This window comes from Rutidosis leptorrhynchoides, chromosome 6, assembly GCF_046630445.1.
Source record: "Rutidosis leptorrhynchoides isolate AG116_Rl617_1_P2 chromosome 6, CSIRO_AGI_Rlap_v1, whole genome shotgun sequence".
NCBI classification, from domain to species: domain Eukaryota; kingdom Viridiplantae; phylum Streptophyta; class Magnoliopsida; order Asterales; family Asteraceae; genus Rutidosis; species Rutidosis leptorrhynchoides.
Genome location: NC_092338.1, coordinates 293,805,581 through 293,828,172, shown reverse-complemented (window position 1 = coordinate 293,828,172; position 22,592 = coordinate 293,805,581). Strand labels below are relative to the sequence as shown.

General features: G+C 31.5%; 1 pseudogene; it reads left to right on the top strand.

Moving 5' to 3' along the window:
• LOC139851532 (acid phosphatase 1-like) overlaps positions 1-22,592 on the top strand; it is a 150,926-nt pseudogene that overhangs the window by 35,193 nt on the left and 93,141 nt on the right.

Genomic DNA, 22,592 nt, shown 5'->3' with positions numbered 1-22,592 from the left:
AGGTGTGAAGAGTACCACCAGAATGGGTTCTGCACGACATTTTGCACCAAGTGTAAAAGAACTGGCCATGGTGCGAAAAAGTGTGAGGTTTACGGACCAAAGTTTAACAGAACTAAAGGAACAAATAGTGGTGAAACAAGTAATGCCGCCTTTGTTTGTTATGGATGTGGAAAACCGGGCCACATTAGAAGTAATTGCCCGAATCAGGGGAATACTAATGGGCAGGGTCACGGAAGAGTTTTCAATATTAATACGGCAGGAGCGCAGGAAGACCCGGAGCTTGTTACGGGTACGTTTCTTATTGATAATAAATCTGCTTATATTTTATTTGATTCGGGTGCGGATAGAAGCTATATGAGTAGAGATTTTTGTGCTAAGTTAAGTTGCCCATTGACGCCTTTGGATAGTAAATTTTTACTCGAATTAGCAAACGGTAAATTAATTTCAGCAGATAATATATGTCGGGATAGAGAAATTAAACTGGGGGATGAAACGTTTAAAATTGATTTAATACCAGTTGAGTTAGGGAGTTTTGATGTAATAATTTGTATGGACTGGTTGAAAAAGGTGAGAGCAGAGGTTGTTTATTACAAAAATGCGATTCGCATTATGCGTGAAAAGGGAAAACCATTAAAGGTGTACGGAGAGAAGAACAATGCGAAATTAAATCTTATTAGTAGTTTGAAGGCATAGAAACTAATAAGAAAAGGTTGTTACATCATTCTAGCACACATCAAGGAAGTTAAACCTGAAGAAAAGAACATCAGTGATGTTCCTGTCGCAAAAGAATTTCCCGATGTATTTCTGAAAGAATTACCGGGATTACCCCACATCGATCCATTGAATTTCAAATAGACCTTGTACCAGGAGATGCACCAATAGCTCGTGCTCCATACAGACTCGTACCTAGCGAAATGAAAGAATTACAAAGTCAGTTACAGGAACTTTTAGAGCGTGGTTTCATTCGACCAAGCACATCACCATGGGGAGCTCCTGTTTTGTTTGTCAAGAAGAAGGATGGTACATTTAGGTTATGTATCAACTACCTAGAGTTGAACAAACTTACCATCAAGAACCATTACCCACTACCCAGAATCGATGACTTATTTGATCAACTACAAGGCTCGTCGGTTTATTCGAAGATTGATTTACGTTCTGGGTATCATCAAATGCGGGTGAAGGAGGATGATATTCCAAAGACTGCTTTTAGTACGCGTTACGGTCATTACGAGTTTATGGTTATGCTGTTTGGGTTGACTAACGCACAAGCTGTATTCATGGACCTCATGAATCAAGTGTGTGGACCATACCTTGACAAGTTTGTCATTGTTTTCATCGATGACATACTTATTTACTCAAAGAATGACCAAGAGCATGAAGAACATTTGAGAAAAGTGCTAGAGTTGTTAAGAAAAGAAAAACTGTACGCTAAGTTTTCAAAGTGTGCATTTTGGTTGGAAGAAGTTAAATTTCTCGGTTATATAGTGAACAAAGAAGGTATTCAGGTGGATCCAGCAAAGATTGAAACCGTTGAAAAGTGGGAAACCCCGAAAACTCCGAAACACATACGCCAATTTTTAGGGCTAGCCGGTTATTACAGGAGATTCATCCAAGATTTTTACAAAATAGCAAAACCCTTGACTGCATTAACGCATAAAGGGAGGAAATTTGAATGGAAGGATGAACAAGAAAAAGCGTTTCAATTGTTAAAGAAAAAGTTAACTACGGAACCTATATTGTCATTACTTGAAGGAAATGATGATTTTGTGATATATTGTGACGCCTCAAAGCAAGGTCTCGGTTGTGTATTAATGCAACGAAAGAAAGTAATTGCTTATGCGTCTAGACAATTAAAGATTCACGAGCAGAATTATACGATGCATGATTTGGAATTAGGCGCGGTTGTTTTTGCATTAAAGACTTGGAGGCACTACTTATATGGGGTCAAAAGTATTATATATACCGACCACAAAAGTCTTCAACACATATTTAATCAGAAACAACTGAACATGAGGCAGCGCAGATGGATTGAATTGTTGAATGATTACGACTTTGAGATTCGTTACCACCCGGGGAAGGCAAATGTGGTAGCCGACGCCTTGAGCAGAAAGGATAGAGAACCTATTCGAGTAAAAGCTATGAATATAATGATTCACACTAACCTTACTACTCAAATAAAGGAGGCGTAATAAGGAGTTTTAAAAGAGGGAAACTTAAGGGATGAAATACCCAAAGGATCGGAGAAGCATCTTAATATTCGGGAAGACAGAACCCGGTATAGGGCTGAAAGAATTTGGGTACCAAAATTTAGAGATATGAGAGAAATGGTACTTAGAGAAGCTCATAAAACCAGATACTCAATACATCCTGGAATGGGAAAGATGTACAAGGATCTTAAGAAACATTTTTGGTGGCCAGGTATGAAAGCCGATGTTGCAAAATATGTAGGAGAATGTTTGACATGTTCTAAGGTCAAAGCTGAGCATAAGAAACCATCAGGTCTACTTCAATAACCTGATACCCTAGAATGGAAATGGGAAAACATTACCATGGATTTCATCACTAAATTGCCAAGTACTGCAAGTGGTTTTGATACTATTTGGGTAATAGTTGATCATCTCACCAAATCAGCACACTTCCTGCCAATAAGAGAAGACGACAAGATGGAGAAGTTAGCATGACTGTATTTGAAGGAAGTCGTCCCCAGACATGGAATACCAATCTCTATTATCTCTGATAGGGATGGCAGATTTATTTCAAGATTCTGGCAGACATTACAGCAAGCATTAGGAACTCGTCTAGACATAAGTAATGCCTATCATCCACAAACTGATGGGCAGAGCGAAAGGATGATACAAACACTTGAAGACATGCTACGAGCATGTGTTATTGATTTCGGAAACAGTTGGGATCGACACCTTCCGTTAGCAGAAGTTTCCTACAACAACAGCTATCATTCAAGCATTGAGATGGCGCCGTTTGAAGCACTTTATGGTAGAAAGTGCATGTATCCGATTTGTTGGAGTGGAGTGGGGGATAGACAGATTACGGGTCCGGAGATAATACAAGAAACTATCGAGAAGGTCATCCAAATTCAACAACGATTGAAAACCGCCCAAAGTCGACAAAAGAGCTACGCCGACATTAAAAGAAAAGATATAGAATTTAAAATTGGAGAGATGGTCATGTTTAAGGTTGCACCTTGGAAAGGCGTTGTTCGATTTGGTAAATAAGGGAAATTAAATCCAAGGTATATTGGACCATTCAAGATTATTGATCGTGTCGGACCAGTAGCTAATCGACTTGAGTTACCTCAACAACTCGCGGCTGTACATAACACTTTCCACATCTCGAATTTGAAGAAATTTTTTGCTAAAGAAGATCTCACTATTCCGTTAGACGAAATTCAAATCAACAAAAAACTTCAATTCATCGAAGAACCCGTCGAAATAATGGATCGTGAGGTTAAAAGACTTAAGCAAAACAAGATACCAATTATTAAGATTCGATGGAATGCTCATAGAGGACCCGAGTTCACCTGGGAATGAGAAGATCAGATGAAGAAGAAATACCCGCACTTATTTCCAGAAGATACGTCAACACCTCCAACTGCTTAAAATTTCGGGACGAAATTTATTTAACGGGTAGGTACTGTAGTGACCCGAACTTTTCTATTTTTATATATATTAAATGAAATTGTTGTTTACATGATTAAGTGTTTCCAACATGTTAAGCAATCAAACTTTTTAGGACTTGATTAATTGAAATAGGTTTTATATAGACAATTGACCACCCAAGTTGACCGGTGATTCACGAACGTTAAAACTTGTAAAAACTATATGATTTCATATATATGGATATATATATAGTTAACATGGTATTATGATAAGTAAACATATCATTAAGTATGTTAACAATGAACTACATATGTAAAAACAAGACTACTAACTTAAGTATTTCGAAACGAGGCATATATGTAATGATTATCGTTGTAACGACATTTAATTGCATATATATCATATTAAGATATATTAATACATCATAATATCATGATAATGTAATAATTTAACATCTCATTTGATATAATAAACAATAGGTTAACAACACTTAACAGTATCGTTAACCTAAATGCTTCAAAACAACATTTACATGTAACGACTAACGATGACTTAACAACTCAGTTAAAATGTATATACATGCAGTGTTTTAATATGTATTCATACACTTTTTAAAGACTTCAAGACACTTATCAAAATCCTTCTACTTAACAAAAATTCTTAGAATTACATCCTCGTTCAGTTTCATCAACAATTCTACTCGTATGCACCCGTATTCGTACTCGTACAATACACAACTTTTAGATGTATGTACTATTGGTATATACACTCCAAATATCAGCTCTTAGCAGCCCATGTGAGTCACCTAATACATGTGGGAACCATCATTTGGCAACTAGCATGAAATATCTCATAAAATTACAAAAATATTAGTAATCATTCATGACTTATTTACATGTAAACAAAATTACACATCCTTTATATCTAATCCATATACCAATGACTCAAAACACCTACAAACACTTTAATTCTTCAATTTTATTCATCAAATTGATCTCTTTCAAGTTCTATCTTCAAGTTCTAAGTGTTCTTCATAAATTCTATAAGTTCTAGTTTCATAAAATCAAGAATACTTCCAAGTTTGCTAGCTTACTTCCAGTCTTGTAAAGTGATTATCCAACCTCAAGAAATCTTTCTTATTTACAGTAAGATATCTTTATAATACAAGGTAATACTCATATTCAAAATTTGATTCAATTTCTATAACTATAACATTCTTATTTCGAGTGGAAATCTTACTTGAACTTGTTTTCGTGTCATGATTCTGCTTCAAGAACTTTCAAGCCATCCTAGGATCCTTTGAAGCTAGATCTATTTTTCTCATTTCTAGTAGTTTTATCCACAAAACTTGAGGTAGTAATGATGTTCATAACATCATTCGATTCATATATATAAAACTACCTTATTCAAAGGTCTAAACTTGAAATCACTAGAACATAGTTTAGTTAATTCTAAACTTGTTCGCAAACAAAAGTTAATCCTTCTAACTTTACTTTTAAAATCAACTAGACACATGTTCTATATCAATATGATATGCTAACTTAATGATTTAAAACCTGAAAACATGAAAAACACCGTAAAACTGGATATACGCCGTCTTAGTAACACCGCGGGCTGTTTTGGGTTAGTTAATTAAAAACTATGATAAACTTTGATTTAAAAGTTGTTCTTATGGGAGAATGATTTTTCTTATGAACATGAAACTATATCCAAAAATCTTGATTAAACTCAAAGTGGAAGTATGTTTTCCAAAATGGTCATCTAGACGTCGTTCTTTCGACTGAAATGACTACCTTTACAAAAATAACTTGTAACCTGTATTTCTAACTATAAACTTATACTTTTTCTGTATATATTCATAAACTTAAGTTTAATATGAAACCATAGCAATTGGATTCACTCAAAATGGATTTAAAACGAAGAAGTTATGGGTAAAACAATTCTATACAAATCATATCCTAGCTAACTTATATTGTATTATACATGTATTCTAATATATTATGTAATCTTGGGATACAATACACACGTATCTAAATGTTTTGACATATCATATCGACCCATCTATATATATTATTTGGAACAACCATAGACACTCTATATGCAGTAATGTTGGAGTTTGCTATACAGGGTTGAGGTTGATTCCAAAAATATATATACTTTGAGTTGTGATCTAGCCTGAGATGTGTATACACTTGGTCGTGGATTGATTCAAGATAATATATATCGATTTATTTCTGTACATCTAACTATAGACAACTAGTTGTAGGTTACTAACGAGGACAGCTGACTTAATAAACTTAAAACAGTAAAACGTATTAAAAATATTGTAAATATATTTTGAACATACTTTGATATATATGTACATATTTGTTATAGGTTCGTAAATCAACCAGTGGCCAAGTCTTACTTCCCGACGAAGTAAAAATCTGTGAAAGTGAGTTATAGTCCCACTTTTAAAATCTAATATTTTGGGATGAGAATACATGCAGTTTACAAATGTTTTATGAAATAGACATAAGTAAATGAAACTACATTATATGGGTGAATGATCGAAGCCGAATATGCCCCTTTTTAGCTTGGTAGCCTAAGAATTTGGGAACAGACCCCCAAATTGACGCGAATCCTAAAGATAGATCTATCGGGCCCAACAAGCCCCATTCTAGAATTTAGAATGCTTTATTACTTCGAAATTATCATATCCGATGGGTGTCCCGAAATGATGGGGATATTCTATATGCATCTAGTTAATGTCGGTTACCAGGTGTTCACCATATGAATGAATTTTATCTCTATGTATGGGATGTATATTGAAATATGAAATCTTGTGGTCTATTATTATGATTTGATAATATATAGGTTAAACCTATAACTCACCAACATTTTTTGTTGACGTTTTAAGCATGTTTATTCTCAGGTGATTATTAAGAGCTTCCGCTGTTGCATACTAAAATAAGGACAAGATTTGGAGTCCATGCTTATATGATATTATGTAAAAACTGCATTCAAGAAACTTATTTTTGATGTAATATATTCTTATTGTAAACCATTATGTAATGGTCGTGTGTAAATGGTATATTTTAGATTATCATTATTTGATAATCTACGTAATGCTTTTTAAACCTTTATCGATAAAATAAAGGTTATGGTTGTTTTAAAAATGATTGTAGTGTTTGAAAAACGTCTCATATAGAGGTCAAAACCTCGCAACGAAATCAATTAATATGGAACGTTTATAATCAATATGAACGGGACATTTCATAATATTCGTTTTAATATTAAAAGGTGAAGACAAAAGACAGATTCGGCGATTTGAAGATGCAAATGGCCAAAACGCTAAAAAGTACAAAGTACAATCCAAGTGGTTCAATTTATTGATGATAAACGTCTAGAAATTACAAGAGTACAAGCCACAAAACGCAAAGTACAAGATATTAAATCGTACGAAAGGACGTTCGAAAATCCGAAACCGGGACATGAACCAACTATCAACGCGCAACGCAACGGACCTAAAATTACAAGTTTACTATGCACAAGAATATAATATATATATATATATATATATATATATATATATATATATATATATATATATATATATATATATATATATATATATATATATATATATATATATTATATTATATTATATAATAAATAAATCAAGAGCCGCCCACGTTTTTGGAAGCAAATGGAGCAGGAAAAGCAGGCCATGCAATCGCATGACCTGGGTGCCTTATTGCCATGCGATCGCATGGCACCCAGAACCTGGCCACATCTATAAATAGCAGCATATTTCGGACGTTTTATGTACACAAATATTCAATCAACTCTCTGCTCTCTCTCATATATATTTATATTTATATTTATATTTTACAATTATAATTTTAATATTAAGTTAATAATAATAAGGTTATAGTGGCGAATGTTTTAAGTTTGTAAGTCGAAATTCTGTCCGTGTAACACTACGCGATTAATACTCATTGTAAGTTATGTTCAACCTTTTTAAATTAATGTCTCGTAGCTAAGTTATTATTATGTTTATTTAAGCCGAAGTAATCGTGATGTTGGACTAAATATTAAGATTGAGTTATTGGGCTTAGGACCGTAATTGGGGTTTGGACAAAAGACCGACACTTGTGGAAATTGAACTATGGGCTATTAATGGGCTTTATATTTATTTAACTGAATGATAGTTCGTTAATATAAAATAGAGAATTACAATTTGACGTATCTATAAATAACCACATATGAAATGTTCCGTTCATATTGATTATAAACGTTCCATATTAATTTATTTCGTTGCGAGGTTTTGACCTCTATATGAGACGTTTTTCAAAGACTGCATTCATTTTTAAAACAACCATAACCTTTATTTTATCAATAAAGGTTTTAAAAAACATTACGTAGATTATCAAATAATGATAATCTAAAATACACTGTTTACACACGACCATTACATAATGGTTTATAATAGAAATATATTACATCGACATATGTTTCTTGAATGTAGTTTTTACACAATATCATACAAACATGGACTCCAAATCGTGTCCTTATTTTAGTATGCAACAGCGGAAGCTCTTAGTATTCACCTGAGAATAAACATGCTTTAAACGTCAACAAAAATGTTGGTGAGTTATAGGTTTAACCAATATATATCAAATCGTAACAATAGACCACAAGATTTCAAATTTTAATACACATCCCATACATAGAGATAAAAATCATTCATATGGTGAACACCTGGTAACCGACATTAACATGATGCATGTATAAGAATATCTCCATCATTCCGGGACACCCTTCGGATATGATATAAATTTCGAAGTACTAAAGCATTCGGTACTTTGGATGGGGTTTGTTAGGCCCAATAGATATATCTTTAGGATTCGCGTCAATTAGGGTGTCTATTCCCTAATTCTTAGATTACCAGACTTAATAAAAAGGGACATATTTGATTTCGATAATTCAACCATAGAATGTAGTTTCACGTACTTGTGTCTATTTTGTAAATCATTTATAAAACCTGCATATATTCTCATCCCAAAAATATTAGATTTTAAAAGTGGGACTATAACTCACTTTCACAGATATTTCCTTCCTCGAAAATAAGACTTGGCCACGGATCGATTCACGAACCTATACAAATATGTACATATATATCAAAGTATGATCAAAATATAATTACAACCATTTTTATTATGTTTTAAAGATTTGAGTGTATTAAGTCAGCTGTCCTCGTTAGTAACCTACAACTAGTTGTCCACAGTTAGATGTACAGAAATAAATCGATATATATTATCTTGAATCAATCCACGACCCAGTGTATACACGTCTCAGGCTAGATCACAACTTAAAGTATATATATTTTTGGAATCAACCTCATCCCTGTATAGCTAACTCCAACATTACTGCATATAGAGTGTCTATGGTTGTTCCAAATAATATATATACATGGGTCGATATGATATGTCAAAATATTTGCATACGTGTCTATGGTATCCCAAGATTACATAATATATTAGAATACATGTATAATACAATATAAGTTAGCTAGGATATGATTTGTATAGATTTGTTAAACATTTCCCGTAGCTAAAAAGATCAAAAATATCCAATCTTGTTTTACCCATAACTTCTTAATTTTAAATCCGTTTTGAGTGAATCAAATTGCTATGGTTTCATATTGAACTCTATTTTATGAATCTAAATAGAAAATTTATAGGTTTATAGTCGGAAATATAAGTTACAAGTCATTTTTGTAAAGGTAGTCATTTCAGTCGAAAGAACGACGTCTAGATGACCATTTTAGAAAACATACTTACACTTTGAGTTTAACCTTGATTTTTGGATATAGTTTCATGTTTATATGAAAAATCATTTTTCCAGAAGAACAACTTTTAAATCAAAGTTTATCATAGTTTTTAATTATCCAAACCAAAGCAGCCCCCGGTGTCACTACGACGGCGTATATCCGATTTTATGGTGTTCATCGTGTTTCCAGGTTTTAAATCATTAAGTTAGCATATCATATAGATATAGAACATGTATTTAGTTGATTTTAAAGGTCAAGTTAGAAGGATTAACTTCTGTTTGCAAACAAGTTTAGAATTAACTAAACTATGTTCTAGTGATTACAAGTTTAAACCTTCGAATAAGATAGCTTTATATTTATGAATCAAATGATGTTATGAACATCATTACTACCTCAAGTTTTCTGGATAAAACTACTTGAAATGAGAAAAATGGATCTAACTTCAAAGGATCCTTGGATGGCTTGAAAGTTCTTGAAACAGAATCATGACATGAAAACAGTTCAAGTAAGATTTTCACTCAAAATAAGATGGTTATAGTTGTAGAAATTGAATCAAAGTTTGAATATGAATATTACCTTGAATTAGAAAGATAACCTACTGTAAATAACAAAGGTTCCTTGATCATAGATGATTACTTGGAATGGATTAGAAAGCTTGGAAGTAGACTTGCAAACTTGGAAGTATTCTTGATTTTATTAAACTATACTTATGGAATTTATGAAGAACACTTAGAACTTGAGGATGGAACTTGAGAGAGATCAATTATATAAAGAAAATTGAAGAATGAAAGTGTTTGTAGGTGTTTTTGGTCGTTGGTATATGGATTAGATATAAAGGATATGTAATTTTGTTTTTATGTAAATAAGTCATGAATGATTACTCATATTTTTGTAATTTTATGAGATATTTTATGCTAGTTGCCAAATGATGGTTCCCAAATGTGTTAGGTGACTCACATGGGCTACTAAGAGCTGATCATTGGAGTGTATATACCAATAGTACATACATCTAAAAGCTGTGTATTGTACGAGTACGAATACAGGTGCATACGAGTAGAATTGTTGATGAAACTGAACGAGGATGTAATTGTAAGCATTTTTGTTAAGTAGAAGTATTTTGATAAGTGTCTTGAAGTCTTTCAAAAGTGTATGAATACATATTAAAACACTACATGTATATACATTTTAACTGAGTCGTTAAGTCATCGTTAGTCGTTACATGTAAATGTTGTTTTGAAACCTTTAGGTTAACGATCTTGTTAAATGTTGTTAACCCATTGTTTATTATATCAAATGAGATGTTAAATTGTTACATTATCATGATATTATGATATATAATATATCTTAGTATGATATATATACAGTTAAATGTCGTTACAACGATAATCGTTACATATATGTCTCGTTTCGAAATCATTAAGTTAGTAGTCTTATTTTTACATATGTAGTTCATTGTTAACACACTTAATGATATATTTACTTATCATTTAACATAATTAACCAAGTGTATCAATATCTTAATATGATTCATATGTACCTAGTAAGACGTTGTTATAACGATAATCGTTATATATATCGTTTTTGAGTTTCTTAATTTAATAGTCTCATTTTTATGTATATAACTCATTGTTAAAATACCTAATGAGATACTTACTCATAATAAAATCATGTTAACTATATATATAACCATATATATGTCATCGTATAGTTTTTACAAGTTTTAACGTTCGTGAATCACCGGTCAACTTGGGTGGTGAATTGTCTATATGAAATCTATTTCAATTAATCAAGTCTTAACAAGTTTGATTTCTTAACACGTTGGAAATATTTAGTCATGTAAATATCAATCTCAATTAATATATATAAACATGGAAAAGTTTGGGTCACTACAACATACACTCGATCGGATACGATGGGCAGAATATTTATAAATATTAATAATTGTTCATTTGAGCGGACACGAGAATGGATTAATAGTCAATGGACTCATTAAAATAGGGGTGGATTACATACAAGGACACTTGGTGTAATTGTTAACAACGTATTAAAACCTTGGATTGCACACAGTCGATAACCTGGTGTAATCATTAACAATGTATTAAAACCTTATTACAGTTTAAGTCCCCAATTAGTTGGAATATTTAACTTCGGGTATAAGGATAATTTGACGAGGACCCTCGCACTTTATATTTATGACCGATGGACTATTATGGACAAAAACCAGATGGACATATCGAATAATCAAGGACAAAGGACAATTAACCCATGGTAATAAATTAAAATCAACACGTCGAACATCATGATTATGGAAGTTTAAATAAGCATAATTCCTTTATTTTATATCTCATCGCACTTTTATTTATCGTCATTTTTATTTTTCGTACTTCAAATTATTGCACATTTAATTATCGTACTTTTATTTATCGCACTTTTATTTATCGTCATTTACTTTACGCTTTAAATTAAGTTATATTTATATTTAATATTTTACATTAGGTTTTAACTGTGATTTAAATCTTAAAATCGACAAACCGGTCACTAAACGGTAAAAACCCCTTTATAATAATAATAATACTACTTATATATATATATATATATATATATATATATATATATATATATATATATATATATATATATATATATATATACATACAAATATAGTTTAAAATATATATATCGTTAAACTCAGCTAGCTCCCTGTGGAACGAACCGGACTTACTAAAAACTACACTACTCTACGATTAGGTACACTGCCTATAAGTGTTGTAGCAAGGTTTAGGTATATCAATTCTATAAATAAATAAATATCTTGTGTAAATTGTATCGTATTTAATAGTATTTTGTAGTAAAATATAATCTATTTCGTACTACACCTCGCACACATCAAGTATTTTTGGCGCCGCTGCCAGGGAAGAAAAGCGAAACGCTATAAAAAAGAAAAAAAAAATAGTTTTTAAGCTATTTTTGTAAAAAAAAATACATAAGTTTTAAAAATATAAAAACATAAAAAAAATATTTCTATATTTTTAAGTGTTTAAATTAAAAAGTTTATATTTTTTTTATTATTTCTTTTGTTAAAAATTAAAACTAATAAGTAACATTTTATAAAACTAATAAGTTTATATTTATATTTTATATATATTAAACTCAGAAAAATAAATAAATAAATAAATAAGTAAGTAAAACTGTATTCGGGCCCAACTGTAGCAGCCCAAATATCTGGCCTGGTATCCATTCCCATGCGACCGCATAAAAATCCTACACACAATCCATGCGATCGCATGGATTGATTTGACAGCCCAGGTACCATAGCCGACAGAATTAGGGTTACATTTATTAATAATTATTATTATTAATTAGGGTTTTAGTTATTAAATTAATTTTTAATTCTAGTTTTAATAATTAATTTGTAATTTTAAGTTTTAATTAGTTTTATTAATATATAAATTAATACTATTATAAAATAATAATATAAAAATAATATTTTTATAAAATAAATAATCTTATCATTTTTTATTTCTTTTTATAACTTGTATATTTTAAACATATAATTCGTAATTTGTATTTTTATCGTTCGTAAATAGTTTTAAGATTAGTTTTTGCCGTAGTTCCTTTATACTTCTAGATTTTTAGGCTTTGCCGTAAAATCCCTTAAGTGCTTTTTCTTTAGATTAAGATTTAGGCGCTTTAGAATTTTATGACATCGCTTATCGCTTTAATATTTAATAGATGTTAGTGCCTAATTAAGTTATTGCCATTTTGGATTTAGAATTCCTTTAAGCTTTAATAACTTTAGATGCAACTTTTAGTCTTAAGTTTTAAGACTTTTAAGTTTCGACGCTCTACTTTCTTATTATTATTTTTTGACGGTTTGTTTTTCGACTTTTTGTTTTTCGATCTCTTATTTTTCGACGCGCTTTTTCTTTCTCATTTCGACGATCTAGTTTTTAGGACATAGAATTTTCTATATTTTCTTTAAATCTCAATGAAACAAAAAAAAAATATATTTTAAGCGGTTAAATTGATAGACATCCAAAATTTTCTAGTTCGTAGTAATAGTTGGATTTGTTAGTGGCGAGTTGTGGACTTCCGATTTAAAGGGTCCTGGCTACCTGCTGCATCTATTGGCTATTCGAAATGTGGGCAAAATCAGAAAAGTCTATTAATTTGATAACTTTAATAAATTTTATCTTTATAACTAATAGGATATTCAGTGAATGCACCGAGCAAAACGTTCACCACCTTTCATACGTTCACCACCTGTAACTCGATCAAGACATCTAGCCAATATAATCGCCGTTGATTTTTCTTTAGAATCATCATCAAGTCGACCAAGTACTCCAATTCAAATTTTCGATAATCCATTTTTTGAACCCGACCTCACAATTGAGAACCCGGAGGATATTCAAGGATAATTCAGAGATCCTGAACCACTAATCATTCCTCCTGAACCACAAATCATACAACCAGAGATTGTCGAGGAAGAAATCATTAAATCAGAATCCTCTAGTGAATCAGATTCAACAATTTCAATCATGGAAAATCAGGAACCTCTAAGTATGGAAGATTGATTGAGAGCTACACGCACTGGCCAAGGTCATGCCATTACTCAACCAGACATTAATGCGTCAGATTACGAAATCAAGGGAAAAATCCTACACATGGTAACTAATCAATGCCAATTTAGTGATACGCCGAAGGAAGATCCAAACGAGCATCTTCGAACCTTTAATAGAATCTGTACTCTATTCAAAATCAGAGAAGTTGAGGATGAACAGATCTATCTCATGTTATTTCCCTGGACTTTAAAGGGAGAAGCCAAATATTGGTTAGAATCGTTACCTGAAGGGGCGATTGATACATGGGATGTTTTAGTTGAGAAATTTCTTAAAAGATTCTTTCCGGCATCCAAAGCCGTGCGACATTAAGGAGAAATTGTTACGTTCACACAGAAGCCAAATGAAACTCTATATGAGGCGTGGACAAGATTCGGAAAGTTATTGAGAGGATGTCCTCAACATGGTTTAGACACTTATCAAATAGTACAAATATTCTACCAAGGATGCGACATTACTACACGAAAAGACATCGACATAGCAGCTGGTGGTTCCATTATGAAGAAAATTGCAACTGAAGCTTACAAAATTATTGATAACACAGCCTCCCACTCACATGAGTGGAATCAAGAAAAAGACATCGTTAGATCATCTAAAGCGGCTAGAGCCGATTCTAGCCATGACTTTGATTCCATTTCCGCAAAGTTAGATGATTTCGAAAGACGAATGGAAAAGATGACTAAAGATATTCACAAAATACGAATTAGTTGTGAGCAGTGTGGAGAACCACATTTGACAAAAGATTGTCTCAGTATTGAACAAACAATGGAACAAAGAGAGAATGTTTCATACATGGACCAAATGCCTGGAAATAATTATCAAAATAATTATCAACCGCCAAGACCAAACTACAATCAAAATTAGAATTATAACCGAAATGTTCCATACAACAACCAATAAGCTCCTATCAATCAACAAGTATCCAATAATACTTACAACCAGCAAAAACCTATTTTTCCAAATAAACCACCACAAACTGATGATAAAAAGCCAAATTTAGAAGATATGATGTCGAAGCTGGTTGAATCTCAAACACAGTTTTTCACATCTCAGAAATAAACTAATGAACAAAATGCTCAAGCATTTAGAAATCAACAAGCTTCAATCCAAAATCTGGAACAAGAAGTAAGTAACCTAGCCAGGTTAATTGGAGAAAGAAAATCGGGGAGTCTACCTAGCGATACAAATGTTAACCCCCGAAATGAAACAGCTAAAGCCATTACCACAAGAAGTGGTATTACACTCAAACCACCTGAAATGCCTGTAATTTCTGATGACTCTATTCCTACTACACAGGCACCACAGCCTGAGCAAGATAAGGAAAAAGAACCGGTAGTTGAAAAGGTTAATGAAGATAACACAGTTAAGGCTAAACCTTATGTTAAACCATACCAACCATCATTTCCTTACCCGAGTAAAATGAGAAAAGAAAGTCTTGAAGCCGAGCAATCCAAATTCTTGGATATGTTTAAACAAATAAATATAAATCTTCCTTTCATTGATGTGATTTCAGGAATGCCAAGATATGTTAAATTCCTGAAAGATCTAATCAGAAATAGAAAGAAAATGGAAGAACTCTCGGCTGTTACAATGAATGCTAATTGTTCTACAGTGCTGTTGAATATGCTACCGGAAAAACTCTCTGATCCAGGAAGTTTCACAATTCCATGTTTTTTTGGTAGTCTTAGTTCAATAGAAGCATTGGCAGACTTAGGTGCTAGTATAAATTTAATGGCGTATTCACTATACGCTAAACTAGACCTCGGAGAATTGAAACCAACACGAATAAGCATACAACTAGCTGATCGATCAGTAAAATATCCTAGAGGGATAATGGAAAACATGCTAGTTAAAGTTGGTACTGTCATACCCCGTCCTAATCCATTTGGACAAAGTCACTAACATCTGGTCCCATTGCGATGATCGACTCCAAATAATGTCTCTAAAATGAGCAAATGCACAGCAGAAGATTTCTTTCATACCTGAGAATAAACATGCTTTCAAGTGTTAACCAAAAGGTTGGTGAGTTCATAAGTTTATTATAAAACAATAAAATTCTGTAATTTTGATAGACCACAAGATTTAAATGATGCATGGTACAAATGGGCCCGAATCCTATACCCACCTGTAATGTACATGCGATATCTTTTAAATACAGTACACCTTTCTCGTGTACGAAATCATCTTTCATAAATCTTAGTAACCTTACACATATCTCGTGCACAAAAATAACATACACATGACCTGTGTATCAAATCATTCTCTCGATACATAACATTCACTTTTCAATACTTTCATAGCTTGGCTTGGTAACCGACCTTAACATATAATGCGCATAATAATATCCCCAAAACAGAACATCTCGTCTGTATAATAATCATATAAATTTCGAAGTACTAAACACCACGCCCACTAGCCCTTCCGTCTAGTGAACATTCTGGGTGGGGGTGTTAAACCCGGTAGCTACCTTTAGGATTCGCGTCAATTAGGCGTGCACTAATTCTCAAAATTAGTGATGTTCCCTAATTCTTAGGTTACCAAGCAATAATAATCAGGGGAAAAATATTCATATCAATTGTGGCAATTATCACGTCCACATAATTCAATGGTGGCAATTATCAAGTCCACATAATTCATTCGAGGAATGTTTTGCTTGTGTCTATCTCGTCAAACATTTATAAAAGTATTTCATGTATTCGCAGTTCAAAATGTATTTCAAAAGCATTTAATAAAGCAGTTGTAAAAGTAGCGCATGTATTCTCAGTCCCAAAAATGTAAAGAGTAAAAGGGAATCAAATGAACTCACCATACTGTATTTTGTAGTAAAAATACATATGACGATATTGAACAACTGAACAATGCAGGGTTGGCCTCGGATACACGAACCTATATTTGTTATATATATTAAAACATGTAATTAACATGTAATAATAATCAAACCAGTTTATGTATATATTATTTATTTAATTTAGTCATATATTCGTTATTTTAAAAGTTATATATATATTTATTTTGTATTTTTAATATTTATACCTATAGTTATATTAATATATATACGTTTATATGTATAGTGTAAATCAATAATTTGTTATATAAAAATAATACAAATTATGATAAAGATCATTATAACTCTAATAATATTATTACTAATGTTAATAAAAATGAAAATACTTTTAATATTAATAATAAAGACAATATTACTAAAAAATAAATAAAAAGTCATATGTTAATAATAATAATCATATTTGTGATAATATTGTTAATGACATTAATATTAATAATAATAATAATAATACTTTTTCCAATAACAATACTAATAATGAAAATATTAATAATAATAATAATAATAATAATAATAATAATAATAATAATAATAATAATAATAATAATAATAATAATAATAATAATAATAATAATAATAATAAATAGAATGATAAATAAACTACCTTAAAAGCTTTTCCTAAAAAAAATGCATTAGACCGGGCTTGAACCCACGACCTCACGTTCAACAACCACTCCCCTAACCATTGATCTATTTAGATTTTTCTAAATTAATACCCATTCTAATAAATATAACTCGTTTGTTCTCAGCTCCTTTCGGCCCAAAAGTAGGTTTCCAAGCCAGACCATATGTGACGGCCCAAAATTAAATTCGTTGGCCCAACAGTCTGTTCGATCCAACAGTATTTGTTTGGCCCAAAATGATTAGGGATTCGGTGTCCAGATATGTCACGATACATCAGAAGTCGAATTAAATAAATAGGGTTTCGGTTTCAACAAATACTTGTACCATTTGTCTGCCACTAACTCCAATATTTTTCTACTTTCTCTTCTTCATTTAACATCATCATTATCGACATCAGCACACATCATAATGCACCTTTAAGTCAAGTAGGATATTGTTTTAATAATTGTCATCATTTATATCATAGCACTTATATCATAATCACTATCACCCGTATTATTATTGTTTAAGTATCATCATCAACTATTAATCCTTTTTTTGTTTTTATTATTATCATCATAAACTTCATCATCTCATCTTCATCCTTTATCGTTGTTGTTTCCTTGCTTTTGTTTGATCAATACAGATAACACAAGCTAGTAGCAGCAACAATAGTGGTAAACAGAAATAGATGTCGATATTACAGTAGCGGTTTATAAAGTAGAAGTGATAACGAGTTAATAGCAAAGGTTTTCAGCTTTTATGGGTGTTGTTTTGGGTGGCCTAGATGGCGGTTTTCACACAGAACATAATCAAGTAAGTGTGCAGCAATTGTAGGTTGCAGTTAGGGTGGTTTGGATGGCGTCTGAATAGAAGATAGAAGGTAGAATACTTACGCGTAGCAGGAGTTGCATCAGGAATAGTAGCAAGGTTGGTATTTTCATGATTTTATGTTGGTGTTGGTATCGAACTGAAAACAGAAACTGCAGTGGATCGGTGGTAGTGATGGCGGTTTATGGTGGTGTTGTGGTGGTAGTTCTCGTGGTGGTTACAATTAAATGGTGTAAGTCTGATGTCGTGATTAAACTTATTGTTTTATAGCAAGGAGCTCGACAAGGGAATCAGTTAAAAAGGACGAAAAGAATAAAAGAAAACGAAAGGAAGATTGGGACATTCACCGAATTTTGTTTGTAACTGTGATTTGAGGTGACTCAAAATACCTCAGACAAATTCAACGAACAGGAAAAGGAAAAAAAAAACAGACAAGTACTCTTAACGGAATTTGTTTGAGCTGATTTGGAATTCGAATATAAAGTGGTTATCGTACAAATCATGAGCAGAGAAAATAAACCAAATTGATGGTGATAGATAAACATTACGCTTTATAGCTGCAGTGCTTCAGTGGTACCCGTCGCTTATGATCCCTGGGCCCGCAGGAGGGCCTTATTGAATACTGAAAGGTGCAGGTTCGAATCTCGGCTTGCAACTTCCTGTTGGGTATTAGGGGGAGGTGTCTTACACGGCTTACTTAGCCCTTGCGGGGTGGGCGGTATGGGTGACATAGTCACACGGAGTCAGGGTTTCTCCGCCAGAATAAACCTTTTTGAATAATATATCTGTATTTTATAAACTGTGTTTATTTATTATCTATTATATATACATATCTGTTATATATTTATATACGTAATATATCTATATTTATATAAGGGTTATATTAAGTAAATTATTGATATCAAATTATTAATAAAAATCCATTAATATTATTAATTTGGATAAGAATACTAATAATAAAATACTAATATTAATAATGATAATATCAATAATAATAACAATAATTATATTAATAATAAATAATAAAACCTATAATAATAATTATAACAATGATAATAATAATCTTATCAATGATAATATTAATTATTCTTAATGTTCAATATAATATTTATATCTAATAATATCATTAATATTAATCATAACAATTAAAATTGCATCTTTATTACTGGTTATAATAATAATAATTATGTTATCAATGATACAATAATATTAGTAATTGTAATAACTCAAATGTATCCATTTTCATATAATAAATTTTAATAATATTATTAATATTGAATGTAATAATGTAACAACTAAATTTGTATTTGCATTTAATATAATATATAATATTATATTATATGATAACATTTAATATTTATATATTACAACAAATTACAAGTTATATATATATATTTATATATTTATTCATTTTAATTACACTTATTTATTTTATATCTTATTTTACATATTTAATTCTACTGTTTAAATTATAATTTATAATTTCAAATTATTATATATTTTTACATTTATATTTATTTACAACCCATTGTTCGTGAATCGTCGAAATTGTCGAAGGTCAAATGTATTCATGTAAACAGTTCTTAACATTTTTAAAACTCAGTTATATAAACTTTGCTTATCGTGTCGAATTCATATTAAGATTGAGTTTAAATTTGGTCAGAAATTTCCGGGTCGTCACAGTACCTACCCGTTAAAGAAATTTTGTCTCGAAATTTGTTCAAGGTGGTCATGGCTAACAATAAAAATGTTTTCATGACGCATATGAGTTGATAAATAGAGTTTTATCATCATTGAGTAATATAGATAAAACGATTCGAGTACTCGAAGCGTACGAGTGAAGCTATCACACAAGAGTGAAATGAGGAATTTAAGATTCGTCGTACCTTTGACGTAGTCACGTTTGAATTCCGGAATTCAAGGGATTTAAAAGAAAATCTTGGAAATCTATAAGATCTGATTCTTCGGAATTTATGGAATTTAAGATCTTTTTAATTAAATACGATTATCTGTCTCGATTGCTCTGTCTGGTATTTCCACTATAAATGAACTTCTTCTGTTCCATTATTTTCCACCACTCCCATTTTCTATATTTTTATTCATACTTTCAAATCATCAGTCAATATGCTTCATCCAGTTTTAATTCTGGATATATTCCTGACTTTCATATCGATCATTCTCCTTTTTCATCTACCACCGGAGGATTCTGTTTACTTCTACTTCGTTCTTAGGGTTATTGTGTTTATCATGCTCCCGTGTCTTTATGTTGCGATAAACATTGATATACACGGTTTGTAATTTATGTGTTGTTATCGAGCTTTATATTCCCCCTTATATTTTAGAGTTTCATACTTTTGTTTTCTCTTCCTGACTTTAAGTCAAGCGAATAATGGTCCAGAATTCGTATATATAGAGTTTCGAATGATTATAATGTTCTAAGTAGGAAGGAACGTGATAGCACGATTTGATTTTCAAATTTATCAACATCACGAAAGATAGAACCATCAAGAATACATTTTCTTGATATGTTCAGAAATTAAATAGAATGAAAGGGTTATGTAATATGGCACATGATGACGTTATCACCTGTGAATCGTCACGTCCTATTAGAAACTCAGCATGACTTACTGTAATATTACCACGTTGGCTGGGCATCATTATATTATACTAACTCATGCTTCAATTTCCAACACTACTTCAAAATCATTCATAATCTAAACTTAAATTTTAAAGAAATTTAGAAACTAAAGTAGTTTTCGTTATGATGTAATATAGATAGCACGAAGAGATAAGTAATTTCGGACGAGAATATTTATGAAAATATCTTCAGAAATATCGAAGATATTTATGATGATATTTTGGAATTTTTAAGTTCGATGGTTGATGAAGAAAGATTTTTCGCAAGATTTTAACATGAGTACGGAGCGAGATATTCGTTGAAGGTTTCATCGGATTCAGAATTACCGGGATTCTTTGAATATATGGTATGGTCCTTGTATTTGTCCTTGGTCTCCTTCATGGTTAGCTCAATCCGTTTTTCAGTACCAAATTTTCTATCGAGCGTTCCCAACACTCCATTCCTTATCATCAACTCTTGGCCATTTAGGCCATATATAATTTTACTGTTTCGTCTACATTTAATGCAGCCATATCTGAATCGTCGGTTATCAATCTGAGATGTTTTTAGGAGAATTGTGTTTTTAGATGATTAAATTCTGATGGTAGTATGGTTTAATATAAAAGGTTCTCTGGTAACAATGAATGAGCACGCATATATATCAAGGTTATAATAAGGTTGTTTCGAACGAAAAGTCGATGTTGACTTGCTGAAGCTGTGACAAAATTGGCTAATTTGAAAAAGAATTGCAGTGTTATTTTTGATAATAACGATGCCAAAGGAGCTAGCACAGATACGTGTTAAACGTTTACTCGGGTTCCGAGAGCTTTTCAGGTTCATAACTATATGCATAAATCTTTTCTTCCGTAGATGAAGTGCGGTTGATTCATCCTCTCCATTGAGGTGTTTTCAAGAATCATGAAAAGTTTAAACGCAGATTGTAATCATCAAGATACAAATGAGGTTTAAGATGAAATCATGTTACAAAGGATGTTTAAGATGAAATCAAGTGGCAAACTTGAGGAAATATTTAACTGTAGTAGATGTAATTTATTTACGATCTTTCAAGTCAAAGTGTGTTGTAATTAATATTCCCTACTCTTTTAATATTTTTTTTAATTATCCAGTGATAGTATTCCAATAGTCCAATAGTTCAACCAAAACTAGTATATTATAATGAAATAGTGATATAGGAACAGTTAGCTAGGATTTGGTTAGTATAGGTTTAAAATTTTTTTTTCGTAGTTAATTAATTGGTTACTAATAAATTTTATTTTGTTCATTTTTTTCTTCATTATGCCACTTGTTGAATTCTGATATGTCAAAATCCAAATATGAAATTGAAAGAAAATTGTTATTCTGCGGTGAACGGATATGTATATATGTGGATGTAAGTAGGATAGTGAATGATTGTTGAATCAGATTCGAAGAATGTACGGTATACTTATTAATGTGAAATCTAAATATTCCTCGGGTATTACCTACCCGTTAAAATATTTTCACTATTAACAGTTTGTGCCAAAGAATTTTTAATTACAATCTTTATGAAAACATACATACATATATATTTTCTTCAGATGTAATCATGGATTTAATGAGTTAATATGATATTAATCTCATTTGATTTATCGTTAGAGCTAGATCACAT